This window comes from Vanessa cardui, chromosome 24 (genome assembly GCF_905220365.1).
Source record: "Vanessa cardui chromosome 24, ilVanCard2.1, whole genome shotgun sequence".
NCBI lineage: Eukaryota > Metazoa > Arthropoda > Insecta > Lepidoptera > Nymphalidae > Vanessa > Vanessa cardui.
In genome coordinates this window covers 1044828-1068325 of record NC_061146.1, presented here as the reverse complement: position 1 = coordinate 1068325, position 23498 = coordinate 1044828, and the positions used below count along the sequence as shown (strand labels likewise).

General features: G+C 35.4%; 1 protein-coding gene across 3 annotated transcripts in view; it reads right to left on the bottom strand.

Annotated features, from left to right (window-relative positions):
* The window catches only part of LOC124540259, a 145167-nt gene that overhangs the window by 32395 nt on the left and 89274 nt on the right, over positions 1–23498 (bottom strand). The gene's annotated exons all lie outside the window — the stretch shown is intronic.

Genomic DNA, 23498 nt, shown 5'->3' with positions numbered 1-23498 from the left:
TGGGGGGCGGTATAAATCGCGAGTCGGTAATTGTTGGCGTGGGGCGACTGGCGCGACAAATCTGACGGCCATTTCCGACCGGATCGCGTTACACCCCCTGCCGGTTCCGCCGCCACCCGATGCCTTCTCTGATTCATAGCGCACGGCCGGCCAACAGGCGGAGCGGATACGTGAATACGCCCGTAGATTCTTTTTCATGATATCTAATAATTACATAGGCTAGAGATAAGGCTCAGTGCTGTAATTGTTCAATATAGCAATTATACTCTGTTTCAATTTGTCTGTCGATCTTCCGCGGTCGAGTGGTGGGTATACCTGATACATGGGTACGACACTCCGAGGTCCCGGGTTCGATTACCGGCCGAGTCGATGTAGATTATCATTAGTTTTCTAAGTTGTCTTGGGTCTGGATGTTTGTGGTATAGTCGAGTATTACGATTTTCCATAACACAAGTGCTATAACTACTCACATTGGGATCAGAGTAATGTATGTATTGTTGTCTCAAATAATAATATTATTAAAAAAAAATCATATATAAATAAAAAAGGATGCTTTCAAAAAGCAATTTCAACAACTGCGAATAAAAAAGTATTTGTTTCCGCTAGTCGCTTGTGTGAGAACCACACACCGCATAGCGTCGGGACGGGCGCGTGCGCGCGCAGCCCGCTAGGGTGAGCAGTTATTGGGGTCTTATGTAGACAGTCTGTTTACAATAAACGTTTCTGGAGAGTGGAGGCTAAAATATTTCTGATCGAAAATTTATATACTACAATTCTAACGCGACCGCGCTTGTTATTTTTGGTTATACTTTATTATTATTATTTTGATATAGTTCTAAATCTTTTTCGGTGCTCGTGAATTTATTAAATAAATATTAAGCTCTAGCGATACTATCCAAACAAATTACTTTATATGACTGTTAAAAAAAACAAATATCATTGATGTTAATTCATGTAACTAGATTAATCAAGATACTACTCTCGTTATTCTACATGAATCAAATGACAAAGTTAAAGCCGATAATTACCCATTAGCAGCATTTACAAATTTTATTATTATAAAAGGTGTATCTGAACTCAACGCTTAGAAGCGTAAACTCTTTAATACTTTATTGAGTAATATATAATGTGCTTTTAACATGATCTCAAACTGTATTAAGTATTTCTCTTCGATTGCTTTGATTTAACGTAATTGAATAAATATATTGTCGCTTTATGACGTATTCCCTACACAGGCGGAACAAAATTGTATTCTATGACAAAAATATTCGTTAGGGCTATCACAACGTTCCGAGGAAACTGTATAATAAAAACTTTTAATAAAGGAAAAAATAATGAAGTCATTATGTTATGTCGCGTGTTGAAACGCATTCACATAAAAGGTTAAACTTCGAGAGTAATGAAACAGAGAATTTAATCGTAATATCAATACAGAAAAAACGCGTCTGTCTGTCTGCCTGTATGTTCGACATAAACTCGAAACTACTGAACAGATTTTCATGCGGTTTTCATAAGGAAGGTTTAGGTTTATAATTAAGTAAAAATAGATGGACAATTATTAAACATGTCGGAAAAATAATAAAAAACATATAAATAAAAAGTAATAAATATAAAAAAAAACTTATGTCCACCCGTGCGAAGCCGGGACGGGCCGATAGTCAAAAATAAAAATATTGGAGAAAAAATGGCTTTGACACTAGTAAGATGACAAACAGACAGCAACATTATAAGAAACGCTGACCCTTTCTAACTATGGCATCACAATCCAATTATGGCAATAGAGCATCCATAATTACAATAGAATTATAAAAAAAAGTTCCCATGTGAAGCGCTATCACAGACCATCACGAGTTTCAGTCTGAATCGCTAAAAAGCAATCGGCGTAGCGGGCACGTCATTCATCACGTGACGTCACCAACCCCATCTCGAGAGATCCGCTTCGCCGTCGTGACCCTAAATTGAACCCGTGGGATCTTCCGAAAACCATTTATATTCTACACAATTACCCAGAGCAAGATACACCATGCACTTTAACTTGTGTTTAGAATTAAATTAGCCACCCGCCCCAACTTCGCACGGACGCAATCTGATACTAAATATACTATAGAATTTGCTTATCTATGACAACACATTAGAAACTTCTAAAAATATCAGTGTTTCTTTACTATATTTAACATGTATTAAATACAAAAACCTTACTCTTGAATCAATCTATTTATTAAAAAAAAAACTGTTCTGTAATTTTAAACGTCTAAGCATACATAGGGATAGACAGCGGTAAGCGACTTTGTTTTATACTATGTAATGCCGATAATGATTAAACGACTTTGATCGTCCGTTAAATATTTGTCTAATATTATATGAAATTATCGTTGAAAGTGAAATACAAATCGTTGAATTTCGCCGCAGTCGTCATAATATAAAGATCTTAATCATAAACATCTTAAAGATGTTAAATAACGTTGTCACTATAATATACACATTTATGCCGTCGTTATTTACTTATATTTGTGTTTACGTAGAATAAAAAAAATGAGCACAATACCGTCCCAATTTTCGATGTGATTACGAACTTCGCAATCGTTTAAATGATTCAATTCGTTGCGTCAATTGTCGATCACGTGATAAATCGTCACTCGACGTATTGAATAAAAGAATACTTTTCATTTTGACACACACTGTCCTTAAGCAAGCGAAATCGACAATCGCTGTGACTTTGCTGTGAATTCATTCACTTATTGCACTCACTTGATTTGAACACCGTCAAGATCTTACTGACTGAGCCGAGATGGCCCAGTGGTTAAAATGCGTGCATCTTAATCGATGATTATGGGTTCAAACCCAGGCATTCACCGCTGAATATTCATGTTCACAAATGCTTAATTCCTGTGTATAAAACATCTCGAGCTCGGCGGTGAAAGAAAACATCGTGAAGAAACCTACATGTGTCTAATTTCATAGAAATTCTTCAACATGCTTATTCTAACAACCCGCATTGGAACAGCGTGGAATATGTTCCAAACTTTCTTGTCAAAGGGAGAGGAGGCTTTAGTGCAGCAGTGGGAAATTAAAATACAGACTGTCACTGATAGCTTGGGTTGAAATTGCGACAAAAGAATTAATCGTCTATGACTTTGTCAATTCAAAAATGTCTTAAAACATGTTAAGACAAAATAAGAAGATTTTAATTGTTTCCGCGTGTAAAGAGAAGCGGAATAGCAACTAATATCTTCTGAATGGACAGGAATACGCCCGAGCACCTGCACGATCAGTTATCGATTCATGATATCCTGGTACTTTTAATCGAGATCCAATATCTATCGCAGACTGTTTGTGGTTTCAATATTATTTTTATGTTCTGAGAAAATAAAATAGCAGGAAGGAAATTCGCTTTAGTTTCCGTCTATTATATTTTTGTATCGAACGTATTTCGTCTTGGAGATTTTCATTTGAACTTTTTTATCAATATTTATTTATAGTATTTATGTAATTTTTATTTTAATTACGTATCCAGACTTTTAAGTGGGCCATCTGACGGTAAGTGGTCATCATCGCTGTTATAAATTGTCGTAAGAAATAATGAACATCCCCAATATCGCCAAACAAATCCAATGTTAGGTTAGGTTAAATTTGTTGTGCATGTAATTACACTGGCTCACTCACCGTTCACCGAAAACCGAAACACAAAAATAAAAGTATTTCTGTTTGGCGGTTGAATTTATAATGATTAGGTGATATATAACAGACGAGCCAGTAATAAGTTTGTTATCAGAACTGACGCCGGAGGTTTCAAACTGACGTAACAGTTCCCGAAATCTTTGTCATTAAAACGTAAACTTCGCGCTAATTCATTAATCTCGATCATTGTACGAGTCGGAGCCATCTCGGCAAGCGATCAATCAAGTCCCGAGAATCTGTCTTCAGGATCACAGCGTTCGCCAAAACTCCAATTAAGTTCAAAATACCTTTTAAATACGACTTTGGATTATTCACGATCGTCACTCGTACTGATGCACGCCTTATATATATCGGGCATAGGTGTCTGATTTTCGTCAAATTCGTGCAGGATACCTCACATTGTTTCCTTGATCGACAATCACAGGATGAGTTATAAAAATTCAGCGGTTTTCCGGATCTCGACTGTCCTAATCTTCGTTCGGCTAAGATTCAGCCGTCCTAACCACTTAGCTATCTCGAGTCAATTAATACATAATTTTTTTTTTAATAATAATTCTAAACTAAATTGGAAAGTTTACGAGAGAAAATTTTAATGAGAAATGTCGTGCAACAAAAACAAATGTTTAAAAAGTTACGACGGTTAGCATGTGTGAATTTTTCCGAGATAAAAAATAGAGTATCACAACTATGTCAGTTGCTTTATTTATACATCGGCTCCCGTCATCGTGACGAAATAAATTACTAGATTTAATAAACTTTTAAAGAAACCAGATTCATCCAAATCGGTCAATTAGATTGAATATAAGAGAGCAAAGAGACATCACTACAGTTAAACTTTTTGTCAAGTGAAGTGAAGAAATTAAATAAATATTTTAATCTTTATGAAACACGAGACAACCGAAGCTTTCCAATTATGATACACATTACTATTAACATGCTGACTGAAATAAAGAGCAGGCCAGATTAAAAAATATACTCTGAATTATACTTCGTTTACTGAGGAATTTGAACGCTACATAACTTTACGGCATGACTTTGATCGTAGCAGTAATCAAGATGTTGAACCGATCTGAGCGACTACAATACTTTGCGAGGCCAGGCGTGCGTGCAACAGGAGCGGTATCTTCTTAACATTAGGCCATCAAAGAGAAGACGAATGGAATAGTGACCACTATTGAGTCCTATTATTCTGTATCTACTGTCTATCTACTATTATCTACTCTCTATGTCTACGAAACTATAGAAACTATTCAGATAGAAGAACATCTCAGTCTGTAAAACGTATCGTCACAAAAATATCAATGAACAAATTCTTAATTCGATAATTTTAAATATTATTGTTTAAACCTAACCAATACTATTATTAAATCATTATTTTGTTGTATCGACGTTTGTTCAAACTTATTTTATACGACGGATAAATGTCATTAGTGTTACCAAATCGTACCCATGATTAAATTTAAAAAGCGTTACATCTTCAACTATCCACCGGCCTGGAGTTCGATAGAGGTTGTATCGTAAATAATCTGTATATCGTATCATCGTTCGGTGTACTCAGCGCCTGTAATTACTGTAATTATGTGGTATTCCAAGAGGCGCTACTGTCGCACCGGCATTCATCACGGCGCGACGCCCCGCTGTCGTCTTGACGACGTGCCAATTAACCCGTCACACGGCTCTCCTAGTGACGTTCCCTGTTATTGATATCGATAATCAAGGACGCTTATTGTAAAAGGTTATTTTAAACTAAAGTCGATATGTTATGTTTGACACAGCAGTGTTCATAGCAATGTCCTTGACGTCGTAGTCGATCAATAAAAACGCATTCAAATGCATAGAAAAGACGTTTATATTTATTTCACCAATAACTGAAACTGCGTTGTCGACAGATATTATAAGATCGAATGATTCTATGCGTTATTTACTTGCAGGAGTCAGGTTATTTATTTGTAAGGGGACGAAGGGAGGGGGAATCTTTCTAAAGCACCGAGTTTTCTTGTTAATCTTCCTCCTCGTCGGCGTAGGAAAATTGCAGGCATAGGTTGAGGATGCAATTGATAGTAACTATAACATTCACGAACTTTTTTTTAGAATACATTCACGTTATGGTACTAGACACATATTATGGATAAATAATCTAACATATTATATCTACATCAAATGTTATGCATACAGCGAAGTTATTACTATTAAATGTTCAAGTTACACTAACGTTGACTATCGAGAGAGCTCGATATGTGTTAAGAGACCTTGGACTACGATTCCCATCAAGATGGGGATGACGCAAAAAGGTCGCGAATCAAAGAGAATCATTTATTAATAAGATAATGAACTATTACGGATCATTAAGTAGAAACGGAACTCAATGAGCCGTAGTAACAACAGCGCAGTCAGTCCGTCATTTACGAACGTAGTATCTACTAAATAATTTCACCGCCGCAATGCAATCCCTCATCAAAATATAATATGCAAAAGCAGAGCACTTTTGATGCATTACGATATAAATCGTATTTAAAACAATATGAAAACATTTATAGCTTTTACGGTAGCATTTAAACAGAACCAATGTACTCTTGAATAATATATAAAGTAACGGAGACGACTAGTTATTAATAACTCGTTAACTGAACATACCTGGGTGGGGGTAGTAGGGGGCGCCGACGTTCATCATCGGGTGTGGGGCCCGGTATTCCATATCGCACTGTTTAAACGCACATCACTTATCGACGATTCGTATAGAACGCGCACAACACTATTGTCCGACTGACTGAGGTCGGAACGTTCATTTTTTCACAGCACTAGCAATTTCCTGCGAGACCGTTTTTTTTAATTGAACCTGCCGTGTACGCCTTCCATCGAGTTTCAGCCCTGAATATATAAAACTCAATATACGTTCGCCTCATGAAATATTTTCATTTACCGGCAATATTAGGCCAAGCCTTGGGCCCAGCCTTGCTTATATGATTTGATTACCCACAGTTATGTTACTTGTGTGTGTCTAAAATAATGTAATTAGTCTGATTTTTTTATGATTACTTCTATCGGCATTTAATGAAGAAGTTTATAAGTATTATACGTATACGTCATATAATGACATACAGATGGTAACGTACAAACGAAAAGTATTAGTTATTATATAGCTGGTGCCTTTTTTTGAGATATCCCGATTATTAACCGACGGACGGTTTATTGCGGATAAAATTTATGTTAGCTAAATAGTGAAATATTACTAAATTATTACATTACACTACCACCTACCAACTAATCTGTGAAATATTTTGAAATGTACTTCCAAACTCTATTTATGTGCCTTAACAAACTTTCTTGGTAATTTAAATACTATTGACTATTAAAAAAACCATTTATTGAAATAAAATATTAAATTACAGACGGCAAAAACTGAAGCGAACACAATAAATCGGACGTAATATAATCTGTCATACACATTGAATCCGACGCGGCCGTAGTCTATTTAGTTCACTAGTGATGTGACGCGCGCTCGACTATCCGCTATCGATACATCGATGCTCGCCTTTGTGACCGCGGCGAGTTTTATCGACGTTTTGTGTTGTCACCCGTGATTTAGCTCGGATGTCTGGCGTTGGGCATTATTCTTCACTCTTGTGAGTAACATTATACAACATGGCCCTCATAAATATATTACGGTCATGGGAACATCCGAGCCATTTGAATATACAATTAAGTACTTTAGTTATTATAAGTGAGTTCTTATTTATGTACTAATTACGATCTAATTTTAAACCGAGACACCACATCATTGATATACAAATACATCTGCCCTCCCGTCCAGCACTAAAATAACCTCCGTCGAATATGATATCGCGTAGAATATATCGAAAGCGTCACGTCAATCAGCAGCTGCGTCGTGTCAATCCGTTTCACAATCACGGCCCGAAACAAAGCCGGCTAACCCCAGCCTCCTTCTCGGGTTAATCTCACACTCGTGCCCCGGGGATAAATTTCGTTCGTAATATTTATAAATTAAACGCGTGTAACGTAATGTTAGAAATAATTTAAAAAGAAACGAAACGCCTGCATTACAACATAAAAGGTTAGCTAATGATAGACAGGGCTACGTTAACAGAAACGTAAAATTTTAGCGCATATTTAAATTATAATTATTATAATTAATATTTAACGTTAAATTCCCTGTATAAACATATCATATAAACATTGAAATGGAGCCTTTATCATTTAAAGCTTATTCAATTGACTAGCTGTGCCCGCGAAATAGTAGGCGTTTGAATTTAACAAAAAGAAATATTATTGTAAACTAAGTTACTTTTTATTATATCAGTTATCTGCCAGTGAAAGTCCCGTCAAAATCGGTCCAGCCGTTCCAGAGATTAGCCGGAACACACAGACAGACAGAAAGACAGACAAAAATTGTAAAAAAAAATATTTGGTATGTGTACCTTGTATACATACATATGCTTGAATAAAGGGGCTATTTTAATATTACAAACAGACACTAGAATATTATTATATGCATAGATTATAAATTAACCTACATATCGACAAGACTTGTAAGTGTTAAACGCATTATAGTCCGACTGCGGCGCGCACGGTTAACAAACGAAACAATGCCAACGTTTATTGATTCAATTATTGCTACGCTTTTCCGGCTGCGTGTTCGACTTCACATCAAACAGTGGAAACGACTCGGCTCCTGTTGGCAATTTCGGCGAGATCGGCGTTCGTTAATAGCGCCCCGTGACGTTCGCCGATGTTTGTTATGTTTGCGCCGATCGACCCGACTTCGCAGCGGATGCTCTGCCGGCGTATTGTTTTTAATTTTACCATCACACACAGTCTACGGTTGAATTTTGACAAATTAATTTATGTTCATAAATTTCCCGTTCAATGACGTTACATGAAAATTGTTATGTATAGGTCGGCTGACGAAAAATGGTCCATAAAAGTTAAGCGGTCACAATAGAGGCACTCGTACCATATGAAACATTAACGATTCCTTACACCGCTAGTACGCAAATCTTGGAACTAAGAAGTAATGTTTGTTATAGTCATTACTAAATATTGTTGTTTGGCTATAGAATATACGATAATAAGGTGATAAATAGCTACCTATCAATACTACTACTAGCCCTTCCGCATGGTTACTGCTCCGGTCCCGTCGGCCGTATAGCCCCATCCAATGGAAGTAGGAAAAGAGATTTTCTAACTACTCAGCTACTAAGAGTCAGTAAGAGAGTTGTGCACTACTAAGAGATTATGATTAATATATCTTCATTTTAAACACAACACTATTAAACTTAACTACTTATTTCCACCTTAATTTTACATTCAAAACTCCAATAACAGTTTCGGCGAAGTTCAAAACGCAAATCCATAGCGAATATTATCAAGGATTTATCAAACTCTCGCCAATGATTTCGCGATAACTCGCTGTCAGATGTTGTTTACTAAGCCTTTTTTCTGTTATGATTTGAATAGAATATATATAGCAAGTAATCTCTATGTAGACCAACCTTTAGGATTGGGCTACCGAAAGCAAAAATATACAATCAAACCCGACAGGTAGTTCAGAGAATGGCGCGTTCAAAAACAAATGAAACCTATATTACATTAGTATAGATAATACCTCAGGTTGTCTCTGAGTATGAGATACACACACACACAGGAATGTGTTTTTGTTATACTTTAAGCCGTTATAAATTATTATGATTACTAGGAGCATCGACGATTGCAATCATCAGACATTTAACGTATCACATCAATAAGGGATTTAAAGAGTTCGCTAGGAAATCATGTCACATTGGCGCTATAAGAGGAAAACTGTCCAAAAAAGAGCAAAACATTTAGCAGATTAAATCACTAAACAATTAAATCTACTAATCAAGATTTTATATTTGTAATTTAATAGAACCAAGGCCGAAATTGATTTAGAAGAGAAAAAAAAAGTAATCCACGAAAATCTCTTTGTTGAGGATAATCTCGAGATGCTTTTAAATGGAACGATTACGAGACCCCGAACGGAATACTAAAGTGCAAAAGAAAGAACGCCTCTCAGAGACACGTTACAAAACACCGCGCGGCGCGGCGAACTTAAGACATAAAACCTCATCGAAGGGGGCGAGGTGTCGGAAGATTTTTTAACAAGGTATATACAATGTAGCACGTATCTAAATATGGATTTCATTATCCATGAGCACAAAAATTTTTTCATAGGACCGCAATCAAATTTACCGGAACGGCAAAAACGGCAAATTTACCATGTCATGATAACTGTCGAACATTTCGGTCCGCTATTTCATATGGCCATAACGAAAAGACCGATATCACCCAGTATATATTAAGTGAAGATCGCGGGTTCAAATTTGGACAGGAACTAACTAAGTTAGCTAGCGCTATATCTTCGATTCTATTTAGAACTATATTTCCTTTTATTGGCAAGGTAGAGAACACTGTTGTGAGATAGTGCAATAGACACATTAACTTAATTTTACAGATTTAAAACCGGACAGTGATTTTATGTTTAAATTGAGATTGAATTTCTTCTCACGGTTCGAGATAAAATAAATCATTTATCAGTCAGGGAATCAAGTAAGTAACATTTATGTGATAAAAGATTCACATATGTATGATTCCTCCAACTCGCGCTGGAGCAGCGTGATGAGATGAGCTCCAAACCTTCTCCTAATAGAGACAGGTCTCCAAAGGATTTTGACCGGGACGTGAGTATTATTGAACGTGAGTTATTGCTATTATTCAGGAAAATACAAAATATCGTTGATTGTTAGGATAGAAAGGAACAACCTTTGCTACCTAAACTAATATTAAAAAAGCACAACATTATTAGGCTCGTATGTTTGTTTGATTAATATTAGAAAATTATTTTTACTCTTCTCTAATCGTTGAGGAAAATTATGGACTATACAATTTCTCGATAGTCTAAACAGATGAGCAGTGGAAACTAATATAACGTATACTATGATAATTACTCAACTTAGGTACAAAACAGTTATTAAGAATAAAAATTTAACTGGACGACATAGCGAATATTTAATCAGAAGTCGAATGAAATAAAACCGGAATGCAATCCAATCGACACAGTAAGTAACAGTGATCAGTCCACGCCGTCCCTCGCTACAGATGGCGACGACGCGGCTAATACCTCCATTATTAAAACATAAACTCCGCCACTCGACAGCCGGGGCGAGGTAACGAGTCAAAAGGTGCGAGCGATTTCAAACAAACAATATCTTCCTATAACAAACATTCCGACTCTCGACTTTGAGAAATATATCGTTATATTTGTAATCATTCATCAAATTAACGCATGTACGTTTATTTCAACACAAATAAGAATCATATTTATTCCCTAACTATAAATCCTTAAAAAAAAATATTTATTTAATGAAACCTACGCTCGCTCACAAATCACATTCTACACCACAAAGTCGTCACTTGAGAACCACAACAAATTAAAATCACTTATCGATAGCAAATCACATCACTACCGCGACGATGGAACGACAGACACGTCTGTAATCCACAGCGCGCGATCTACGACTGTGTAACACGAGCGTCGCGCGACACGCGCTTGCGCGGCGATCCTCGACACGCCGCAGCGAATATTGAATCTTATTCAGTTAAGCTAAGGTCGCTTTTCGGGTACAAATCAAACAGACACCTGTAAAAGTGTGCAGGGGTCGGAAGTCCGCGGTGCAGTGTCATTTCCACTCTTTCCACATTGCTTCCCTAATAAAAATGAGATTTGCCCCACCGGTGAAGAGATTACGTCGGCACGCGCCGCGCCGCTTATAAATAGCCCGTCATATCGATGTTCGGGTGCATTTATGCGTGTTCAACTCAATGAATAAATTGATTTCCGTTGTTCAGTTTTAATCTGTACATTAGCGGATTAATTCGTTTTATACAAACGAAACAATACCTTAGTATAACATGAATGTATATTGCGAAAGTGTTCATGTTTAAATAATAAATATGCATGGAATAATTACGCACTTGAGAGTTTCAATTGGACGAAACTACTGATTCAGTGGCGTTCAATAATATTATCCGCGGCAGATTCCGTTTATTATTGTCAATCTCTCGGTATCATTTTTCATACGGGAATAACATGGAAACACATTCATAATATTAAAATCAATAACACAACTTTCAAATTCTAGAAACCGATAGCGAAACGAGTGTAAAACAAAAATGCCGAGCAATATTTTAAATCAAAAGAGATTGACAGGCAAGTTAAATTCGATAGTGGTGTGTCGGAGCGACGGCAAGCTATTTACACGGACGACACCGGCTGTTGCGTTGAGGGCTTTCATAGGGCGGGCGAAAGTATCGATACTTTTTACATCACTTTTATTTTAATTTAAAATACATTAATATTCGTTTTTTCTTTTTATGTTGAGTAATTCGAAACAATTGTTATTTTTTTGTAATAGTGTAGTAATTATCCCTTAACAATTAATATTTTTAACTGTTTCATGCACTAACATGATCCAGCGTCATAGATTTGTGTTCGTCCTTATATATATGAACTTTATGATTTTTATTCCTTCATTATATCGATAGTTGATAAGCTAATACATCACTAATACGAGCGCCATTTAATAGTAAATCTAGATGGGAACATCGTCTGACTGAGCTGCGGCTGTATTGACATTATACACACGAGACTGTAACATTACGCTGTGTCGATGCGAGCGATATTGCATATACAAATTAACAGCCTACTATTGTACAGCTGAGCTAGCGGTCTGTTCTGTATGGGCTTTACCATTACATTCTGAGAACTCGGATAATTCGAGAGTTCCTATCTTATTTCTCTGATGCCAGAGATTTTTGCCCTTTCGAGTATGTTTGTAGTCATCAATTGTTCTAACGACACACGTCAATTTTTGTATAATTGTTATCACGCGGTGTAAGCAACTGTTTTTATTATTATTATAAGGAAATATGTTTACTGGCAGACAATTTACTACGAGGTAGTTACTTAAGTAGTAATTTTTACTCAATATAAATTACATAATTTACCATTTGAAATTCCCGTTTATGTCTAATACTTACTAGGCTATAACTGCTCCAAAATTATAGATACATATGTATTAAATGTGCTCTAGTTGATAAGCTTAACCATGTAAAAATCATACCTAAGATTCCTCTTATCCTCTCTGTTAACGATTAGGCCTTAATATCAACTTATTGTTAAGTTAATACTAACATTAATTGAGAACATTTGATATTTAAAGTGAATGTTTGTTAATTAATTTTTTTAATCACTTTTTTTTTATTTAATGTGATCAGATCATAAAGTTTCTTAGAAATTTAAATTCTTTCAAAATGTCATAAAAAGTTCAGCTTCTTTGTTTTCCGTATATTATTCAATATTCTTTGGAATAACGAATCTCAAGCATAAATATGTATATAAATCGAAGTATTTTATTTCCAGAAGAAACTTTAGTGTGTATTAACATAAATAAATTTACTGACATCGAACATTCGTATCGATACATCTCTTCACAATCTCTATAGTCAGACATAAGTACATCACTAGTCCCCACTTCGTAGTTGTTAGCTACGCTGTGTTATTCGTACTAACCACTTCGGTTAGCGCATGCGCTATGAAATGCCGTAGAACCAGCTACGGGACAGATGTGTCTACGAGTAAATAATACTTACCTATTTATGAATGTATAAATATTGAATACAAGTGCTTACCTGTAACAAATTAAGATAACTTCAATTTATTTAAATTAGAAAAAGGAAAAATATAGGATTATAATTATGTAGTTTTTACACAGATATAGCAAACTGTTTATATACGTAATAATTAATGTACATCGTTTTTATAGCGGAATGATAAGAGAGTCTGTCAAACTATAATATAAATCTATCTATATATCATATGGCTAGTCAATCCTAAATATATGGTTACCGAGTGCCGCCTCTATCCACAGCAAGTCTATTAACTCCCGGTACGCTCCCGCGTATTGGCGGCATGTTATAGAATTAACCGCGCGCCCTCTACTCTAATCGTGGCTCGATATCATAATATTTATAACTTTCCATTAGTACAATAATCACTAAAAAAATAAAAAATAATTCATCATAATGTAAGCTAAATAACATTTTGATCATTTATTTTTTTATATAAAAATGAATTTTAATCGGCTTCGTTATATTATTCAGTATTAGTTATTTAAATGACTTTTAGGTGTTTAAGTTTGTATGTGGGATGTAAATGAAAAGATTTGGAGCGTATTTAACGTAGTTTTTCCACGGCTGGTTGGTGGATTGGCCAATCTCTCTCATACTATCTGTATTCCTATAACACATACCTACATACTCAGAAAGTATGAATATATACTAGTATAAAATACATATAATTTAATCTAATTCAACGACATTATTTTGATATGATTGTCTTCAATTAAAATGTAAACGAAACAAACAAAAGGCGAATATTCGCCTACGGATACGGATACACAGCGCGCCCCTTGGAATGGGAATCCGTCGACAGTCCATGGCCGACGGAGCTGCGAGCGCTCCAGTCGGCTAATCACGAGGTAACTTTGTGACCCCTCCACCCGCACTCTAGTGAAGTGTTTACAATCTATCGATACATTTTCAAACGATATTACTATCTGTTATTTATTGAGAAAATGTTCACAAAATTACATTGTCATAGGACATATTATAAACGATATATTAGTCTGGACAAATATAACACCAGATAACGTCACTAGTCGTTTCAGGAGAGTTCGTTCGTATTTTTCGTCTAGAAGATCCTAATTGTGAGGGGGTAATTACTTTTACATATGCTACATGTATCTTTTGTTGAATGTTATTTGTATGTACCTTAAGGCATTAATGATCAAGACGATGTAATCATTGACTTATCAAAAAGTCATGCACCCAGTAAGTACGGTCGAGTTGAATAATTCCGCCGTCCGCCGCCAGTCGAGCCGACTCGGATATAAATTATTTATACTACGTAGTTCCCTTCAAGTCGGGCCGACGACTGTGAGATCATTAAAGGGACAAAGAAATCGGAAACACGATTGTTAAAACACGAAACGAGAATCGTGGCGAAATCATACTTCAATTATAAAAAATATAATTCGCTCATACAATTTGACATGACAATTTGTTACCATTTGAACATAGTCGTATGTTTATAGCTTAATAATATCAAAACTAACTAGGTACAAAGATAAGAGTTCGTCTTGAAATAGATCATATACTAATTTATTTATTCTAATATGTACAGATCAATCAAAAGGAGCGCTTCAGTTAAAGCCTCTCGGTCTCGATAGGGATGTATTATACTTTAAAAACAATGAAATATAATTATTTGTATTTTGAGGTTTATATTCAACTATTACTTCATATTATTATGAATTCGGCTAATAGTTTTTTCTTTCAAAATAAATCTTGATAATCCGTAATAAACTAAAAGTAATTGAGGGTAGTTCGGGCGACTGGTGGGGTACCAGTCACCATTACCACTGGTGAAGTACCAAGTAAATTTATAAATAGATAATTTCGTTCTGCCATTTCATGTATATTTCGATATATGCCGATAGCAATATAATTATAATTCCAACCCTATGATTAATTTTGTACATAAAACTAGAAATTAGTATGCAATAGCAGCACTATATATATTCGAGCCCTAAACCAGTCTAGCAGGCAATAATCTTGGAACATTTTTCGTTCATGCTTACAAATGTACGATTTAGAAGTCGGTTCAGTGGAAGGAGCATTTGTGCAGGACTGTACAAAGTCATTACGACACCGACACGTAACCCTCGGAACCTTGTTGCCCGCAGTGTATTCGCGCATGCGCACTATTCGAGTGCGTTTCCATTATCCCATTGCGTTAATGCATTTTTATACTTATATATATTATAATGTCATTTTTATAATCAGATATGAAATCATTGTTTTGGTGTGTAGAAAGGATTGAGAAAAGGCACATATTGAAACTACACTACGAAAATAATCATTATTTAATAGCAAATATAGTTATTTTTAACGTATGAGTATCTAACATAATTCTTATTAAAATCTGTACACGAAACCCCTGCCTACTTAGTAAATAACTACAAAAAAACTCTCCGAAAGTGGTGTTGAGTTAGCCGCGAACATATATATAGACAGACAAGGTGACTAACTAATTCCTTAAATAATGTTACTCCATCCGTGAATAAAACCGTCGGTGGGTAACGAGCAACGAAAACGTTTCCACAGCGACCCGAAGATTAAACGCTCGTAAAAAGAGGGTACCGCGGTAATAATGTCTTAATACCACTCCATGAACGTAAAGATACACAATTACCACCTCTATATTCATTGGGATTAGAACGTTAATCCCTCGAAGTGACCTACGTGATATTTCAACTTTATATGACATGTGTCCATTTAGTAAAGACTTCGGGACCTCGTAATGTTTGTTCCGTGAGCCATTGTGGTGCGGGTTCATGCGACTATGATGTTTATTTACTTAAAGCTGAGGTGGAAAATAGTGTATTTAACTAATGGTTAAAATTTATAGTCGTTGTCGTTTCTGGCTCGAGTACTTCATGAACGTGACTGCTGTATTAAGGCGTTGTTTTAAGAGATGTGTGGTCGACTAATGAAATAAATACATAGCATCTCGTAATGTATTTAAAATAGTTAAGCGCGTTTTAAGTAACGAACGAATAGTGTATTTAGTGTGAGAGATTCTCGTAAAGTTTCAAAGCCAGTAATAACTTTAACTAACCTAACCTCGAAAATTATTTGTTAGAAACTACGAAGATTTTATGCATATAAATTGAAAACTATTTCATAAAGATATCATACCTCATACTTGGTTTTAAAACGTACTTATTTAAATGAGTGTTTATTTCAGTTTTGTTAATAACTTGTCCCACGTCGGGCGCCACTTTTAGACGAGGAGAGAAAACAATTTTATTCGTTAGTCCACAAAACAAGGCGTAAACGCGCAACAGTGGGGTTAAAGAGAGCCCCGGCACCATTAGCCCGACCCGGCTGAATTATTCAACCAGGGACATAAAGCGGAACGCGACCGTGGCCGAGGGCACGAGTAGCACGCGAGTAGCGGTAGAACCTTTTACTTTTAACTACTATATTCTACAAGTTTCGAATAACTTAACCTTTATTGATATGATAAATGCATATATAAAACATTTGTGTAATCTGAATGTATTATTATGATATTTGCAATAGTAATTGAAAAACAACAATATTTTCATACCTTAAAAGTTTTAATGTGTACGGTGATTTATTCTCACAGTCCGGACGAAAAAAACAAAGTAATATTTTGTAAGAAAGCGCTAATCGCTTAAATATACTCTATTACCACCTCTGTATTCATTAGGATTAGAACGTTAATCCATTGATTTTCAACTTCATGACATGTGTCTAATAATAAAATAAAATAATATTTTGTATATGTAAATCGCTTCAGCTTATAACTTTTTTGAAAGCGGATAGCGGAACACGTTGAGTCGTAAACAAGTGGCTAATGCATTTCATCTCAGTATTACCGAGATGGGAACTGTGCTCGGAGATTTACAATTTCACTATTTGTTATATACGAACTAAATATAATAGAGATAGGATTGTTCGATCGCTTCTTAGATGTTGTCATATCGCACACATACTTTACTTATGTAATTTTTTTAAAGTCATTATTTAATCTTCATTGAAACTAGTTTTGAGTTCTCTGGGAATATATACATAACCCAGAAGGTATGTGGTAGAGATACATCACTGTTATAAATGTATATAAATTTAAATATCATCATACATAAAAATAAATTTAAATATTTATATTTTTATTGCCTTTGATTTGTATAGGAATGTCAAATACGATAAAGAATTGCACGCGATGATTTTACTTTATCCCGCAGAACAATCAATGTTTATAGGAGACGGTAGTGATAGCAAACAGCGAGGTATCCTATCAAATTACTTTAAATAGATAAATAATAAAAAAATTTAAATGCACGTACAAGTCCGATGTCATTTTTACGTCCAAATAAAATATAGTTCCGATACTACAGACACGGCAGAGTACACATCTGTAGCTTCAGACAAACTTAGGAAACAAACATTTCAGCCTAACGAACGTTGAGTAAACATATGCGAGCAAACAGCAAATTCATCCGCCGGCAACATTTATATAGGAAATTGTAAATTTACTTTATTTTCTTCACAAATTAATATACATATTAGATTACACTCACAGCCTGTAAATTTCCCAATGCTGGGCTAAGACCTCCTTTCCTTTAGAGGAGAAGGTTTGGAACATATTCCACCACGTTGTGGAATACACATGTGGCAGAACTTCGACTAAATTAGACAACAAATAATTCAAATTGAATCAAGTTCTAGCCCAAATAGTATTCAAAGTTTCTTACTTATCAAGGTTATTTAAATAAGACTCAAAGTGAATTAACAGAGGGTACAAATGCCGTACTTGTGAGTTTTGATGTGTTTAATTTACGTTGTGTTTTCCTGTTTATAATCCGTCTCGTGGTCGACAGTGAAGTGAAACTTCGCGTGGAAACTTGAACGTGTCAGAAACTTTGTCACGTGACATGTAATCCGCACAGAAGTACCGCGCTGAACTAAGCTACGTACGTGAAACGGAGGGGCGCTTTTGGTCACAAGTGGGACTTTACAGACTGTTATTTTGCAGTCATATAACTACTACTAGAAGTCGCCCGCAACTTCGCTCGTGTTTTACGATGTTGATTGACACGTATTAGCCAAAAAAAGTAGCCTATGTCCTTTCTTGTTGTTAAGTTTGCTTCATATAAAATTTCATCAAATTCGGTTCAGAGGCTTGATTGTGAAAGAGCGACAGTCAAATATAGTTATTTTATAGTAACTTTACATAATATAGTGTAAAATGACGATTCAAAAATGTTTTCATTTTATACTTAATAAATAGCAAAAGATCGTTTTCTTTTTTTTCTATTATGTAAAAAACGTTTGGTAATATTGACAAGTAAAGTATTTCTGAAATCGAGTATCTTTAAACAGAACCGCAAATAAATGATTATGATTCAAAAGTGTTTAATACAATAATTAGATATTAGAACAAATTCAAAGTTACTTGCAAGCCATTTAACATCTGTAGAAAAAAAAATAGACAATTATTATCAAAGAACGAAAACACAGTCGAGTACATAGGAATCGTTGGCTTACGGCTCACGAGAGGGACCAACGTAACGAGCTACACGCAATAGTAAAAGCCCACACAAACGTCGTCAAATAATCCGCACGGCGACTGCGCATGCGCCGTGCGGATTAAGGATTTGTACACAGGCTGACTGAGTAGCTGAAAATAATGAACTGTTTCTAGTTTTTTTAAATCCTAATTATTTTTTACATGTTAACGTTATTATTGAAATTATGTAATACTAGCGCACAAGGGTACAATACTTTTTTCGATCTATCGCGTAGGAATCAGCCAGCATTACAATATAAGCGCAAAAGAAATATTTATTTACAACAACACTTTAGAAACGTCTAATATTATCAGTGTTTTTCTACCATATTATATACAAAAACCGGCCTCTCGAATCACTCTCATCTTTAAAAAAAAAACTAATTTCAAAGATATAAGCATATATAAGGTAAGACTTTGTTTTATTCTATAATTATTAATACTTGAATTCGAACTGTTAAACGGAACAGAAAAATGCATATGTTTAACAATATCTTACGAATTTTTTAACCTTGTCATCAAGAATACCACTTATCACATTTATATCGCCATGGTTTTGGATATCGAAAATATTACTTATAAAACGACCTTATAGGTGTCACTCATAAAATAAACGTACACTACTGTCATGTTCCATTAATAGTTTCAGTTTATTAATATTTATTGTAATATCAAATAATTTACAGTGTCGTAAAGTGTTCAGTATGCGAGCCAAAGGATAGCAAATAAAATCAGCTCCACAAGTCTATTTTAATTACTCCTTACTTCGACGTATCTCGTAAATAAAATAATAAACGTCAACACCGGAATTTCCGATCGCAATATAAAAATAATCGAGAAACAAAAATCGTATCAAGTACGTAAAGTTTGACGACGATTTTGAAATTTCAAGGGGTAAAAATAACGATGTCACAGTATGAAAGGCGAAACAAAAAGTCTGTTTGGACTCTTGGCGGGGATAAAATCGGACGCAGCGCTGTGGAAGCAAAACAAAGACAAAAGGGGCACGAGTCGGTATCGCCGACATCGCACGAGAGCCCTACCGTGTTAGAACAAAGGCCGGCTCAGAGACACAGCCGCTGAACTATCGATATCGGTGTGTGCGCTGATGCCGAGCCGATAATGGACCGCCGATATTACTCGCACTTAGTGTTGCTCGCTCTACGGTATGAATTCATGATAAATGTCATGCAGACAAAGTGTTTGACACCAAATACGTACCAATTGACAATTATTGGTATTAACCTCCAAAAGGTTTTTTAGAAAAAATGTTATTACCATTTACAATAGTCTGATTGAGTATAACAAATACTTAATATCACTACTACTAAGTAACACGTAAATAACAACGCTTGATTGCCATAATACCTCATCAAAACATTAGGGGTACTGAGTACTGTAATACAGTAGATTTTTTTTTTATTGAACTGTATAAGTACGTTATTTATCCTATTAAAGAAGTTTAACAAATTTGTTTATTTTAAATGGTTCTATTCAAATTATTGCACAGTAATTATCGACACATCCAACACACATCACTAATCCGGAGCCGCAACGTACTCCACTAGAAGCCGTCACAATCCGACTTTTAGCGATACGGTTGAGCAAACGCGCCCGCCGGCTACGTGTGAGTGCGCCTTTGCATTCGGAGGGCAATTTTGTCCTCCGCTTTATGTCTAACCCTAACGTAAACAAGTCCGTATTGTCTTCGACAATGGAATTGATGAGTTTTTATTATGTGGCGTCAATAACACATTGGCGAGATTTTATCCCACGATAACCTTCGTATTATCTTAACCACAACCACCAGTGAAATATTTTCAGTAGGACAATAATGATTCTGTAACGTAATGTATCTTTGTTCGATCGCAAGTGAATTACGAAGTTTCACGACAAGCACGCTGGCCCCACGTCGGGCGCCACAATACTTAAACAGTTCTCGGAGCTTCCCTATCGTTTTAACGTACCTCGTTCAAAGCTGCATGAATTAACCCAACTTTATCTTACAAACTTTACAGAAAGTAAGCACTCCGGCGAAGTGGAGTTGCTTGGTTGAAAACGTTGAATGAGCTACTCTGAAGATTTCTCTTTTTGCTATGAAATATTGCAGTTTCAAGTTGCGTCCAAGGATTGACTTTTTAATACGGCTACATTATATTTTACAAACAAAGGAAGAGCATTTTGTTTATAAATTGATACATTGCAAACTATTTAATTTTAAATCTGGACATATAGATTTTGTTACGATCATACGAGTAATTTTTCGGTGATAAAACTTCGTATAAAGGCTATGGCTATTTGTATATAGGGTATCGCTGTGAATACCGAGATAAATCTAAATATAACGTTAGATATGATGTTATCATTTACTACAAGTAAAGAAAGCTCATAATGTTTCACTGTTTGGCAAATGCTTCCTCACTTATTACGGTTTGAAATTTATTATTATATATTTTATTATTTATTATTAAGTTTCTATGAATACGAGTATCTATTCATTTACATAAACTTTAATTTGATATAACGAGACATTCTTATTTGTATATAAATATAGCAAAATACATACACGACATAGCGCACCGTGTAAATATAGCTCGCCGGTTTATAGTCCGACTGCACCGCGCCCAAAGCGCTTTATTAATACAGTTGTTGGGTTTCTCCAAGATTATCTCGTTCTATAAGTTCAACTGGGAGCCACTTTGAAATTGTTTTCTTGACAGTTTTTTAAGTGGTGGGAGTGAGATAAGCCCGCACGAATAATCGCTTTAACATTTTCGATAAAAGCGATATTTTCGACAACTCTTTGTTATTTTATTATGTCAGGAGCCTAAGCAATATATAATCTGCGCTCGGCGGTGAAAGATAATATCGTAGCGTGGGATCCTGCATATGTCGAATGACATTCTATAAAATGTATTCCCAAATTATAGTTTAGCAACGTGGTTGTATAAGTTCTAAACCTTATTAAACACAAGAGGCAGAATGGAACAATTTTTCTTTACTTAAAAATACAAAAAAAAAACTTGACCAAATCTCTGAACCAAAAAGGACTATTACATAGAAAAACAAACATATAAAGGGCATACATATGCATGCAAACAGTTAAAATCGGTGTCTATAAAACTTCTGCTCGTACACAGATACAAATTGGATATTTAGAATGAAACGCTGTATCGGAACAGTTATCATTTGGATAACCAAATGACGCCGGCCGATGTCCGAGCGGCGAAGGGAATTTATCGAATACTGAATCAATTCTGATATCAGGTCGCAGGTCCGTGACGTCACCGTCGCTCCTAATTGGGAACAGCGCGACGCACACGCTGACAGCGGATATGGAAAATATTTACTTAAAATATATATAGTTACTTAATTTAATATTATCAATTCAATATTTAAATGATAGTTTCAACATAAGTGAAGTCATCAGAAAGAGTTAAAATTGTATATGGTAGTTGGCACATAATATGTGAAATATAATCACTAAACGCAAACACTATGTACTTCAGTTCATATAGCTTAATTGTTATATTTTTGCAGGGTTTCTTATATACAAATACAAATCTGTAGCGTAATTACTTCTAAAAATATGAACGATGAATTTAAAAAACAAAGTATGTGAAAAACCTAGCCTCCGTTGGAGTCGGAGTTTGTGCTACGCTATCACGGCCAAAACACTGAATTAAAATTTATGAAGTTTGGCATGAAGCCAGCTTCAACCTCACCTATTATTAAAAATAAATAAAAATAATTTAAGTTTAAAAAAGGAAGGTAATATACGAAATCTTTTATCATAGACCACTATGTACCTACCCAGATGGTTTTGTACGTAACCCAAAAAGCGACCTTGTTTGTTTTTTATTTTGCCTCTATTTGCATTGATAAATCAAAACCCGCTCCGCTCTCACCTCGCACCACGACCGAGCAATCTACGCGAAACACCAATATGTTGTGATATCCTCGACTTCCTCTCATAATATCCGACCCAGTTACGAAATATCGCATAGTCGTCGACACACGAAATTAGGCCTCAATACCTACGCTTTAGAGACTATTTACCGCCTTACATCCAAACTTATTATACTTTTGCTGAGCGATATTTGACTCTATTGTATGCGATGTAAAGTCTGTTATTAAGCTGGTATTGCAAAAAAATACGATTGCCTCGCAATAAATTCCATATTGGCATTCATGGAGCTTCACGCTCCTTTCCGGATGAAAGTTAAGACAGTGATACGGAAAAGGGCTCGACTGCCGGCGACACTACGAGATCACTCGGCAAGGGTTCGTTTTGGTGTAATACTTCAATGTTATTTAAGGTTTCGTCTTCTTTCAGCAATATTTTTGATATTTGAGAGCAAGCTCAGAATACAATGTCGTGCACAATAAGTGCATATGTCTGTGTTCTTCTAATAACTTATATTAATGTTGTCTTACTTTAGTTTTGACGTCACATATGCAATCCATATGCAATCAAAATTTTAGTAAAAACTCTTTGATTTGCTGCATTGAACGATTATATTTGTCTTATGAAATCAAGCAAACCTTTTTTCAGATCAAACAAAAC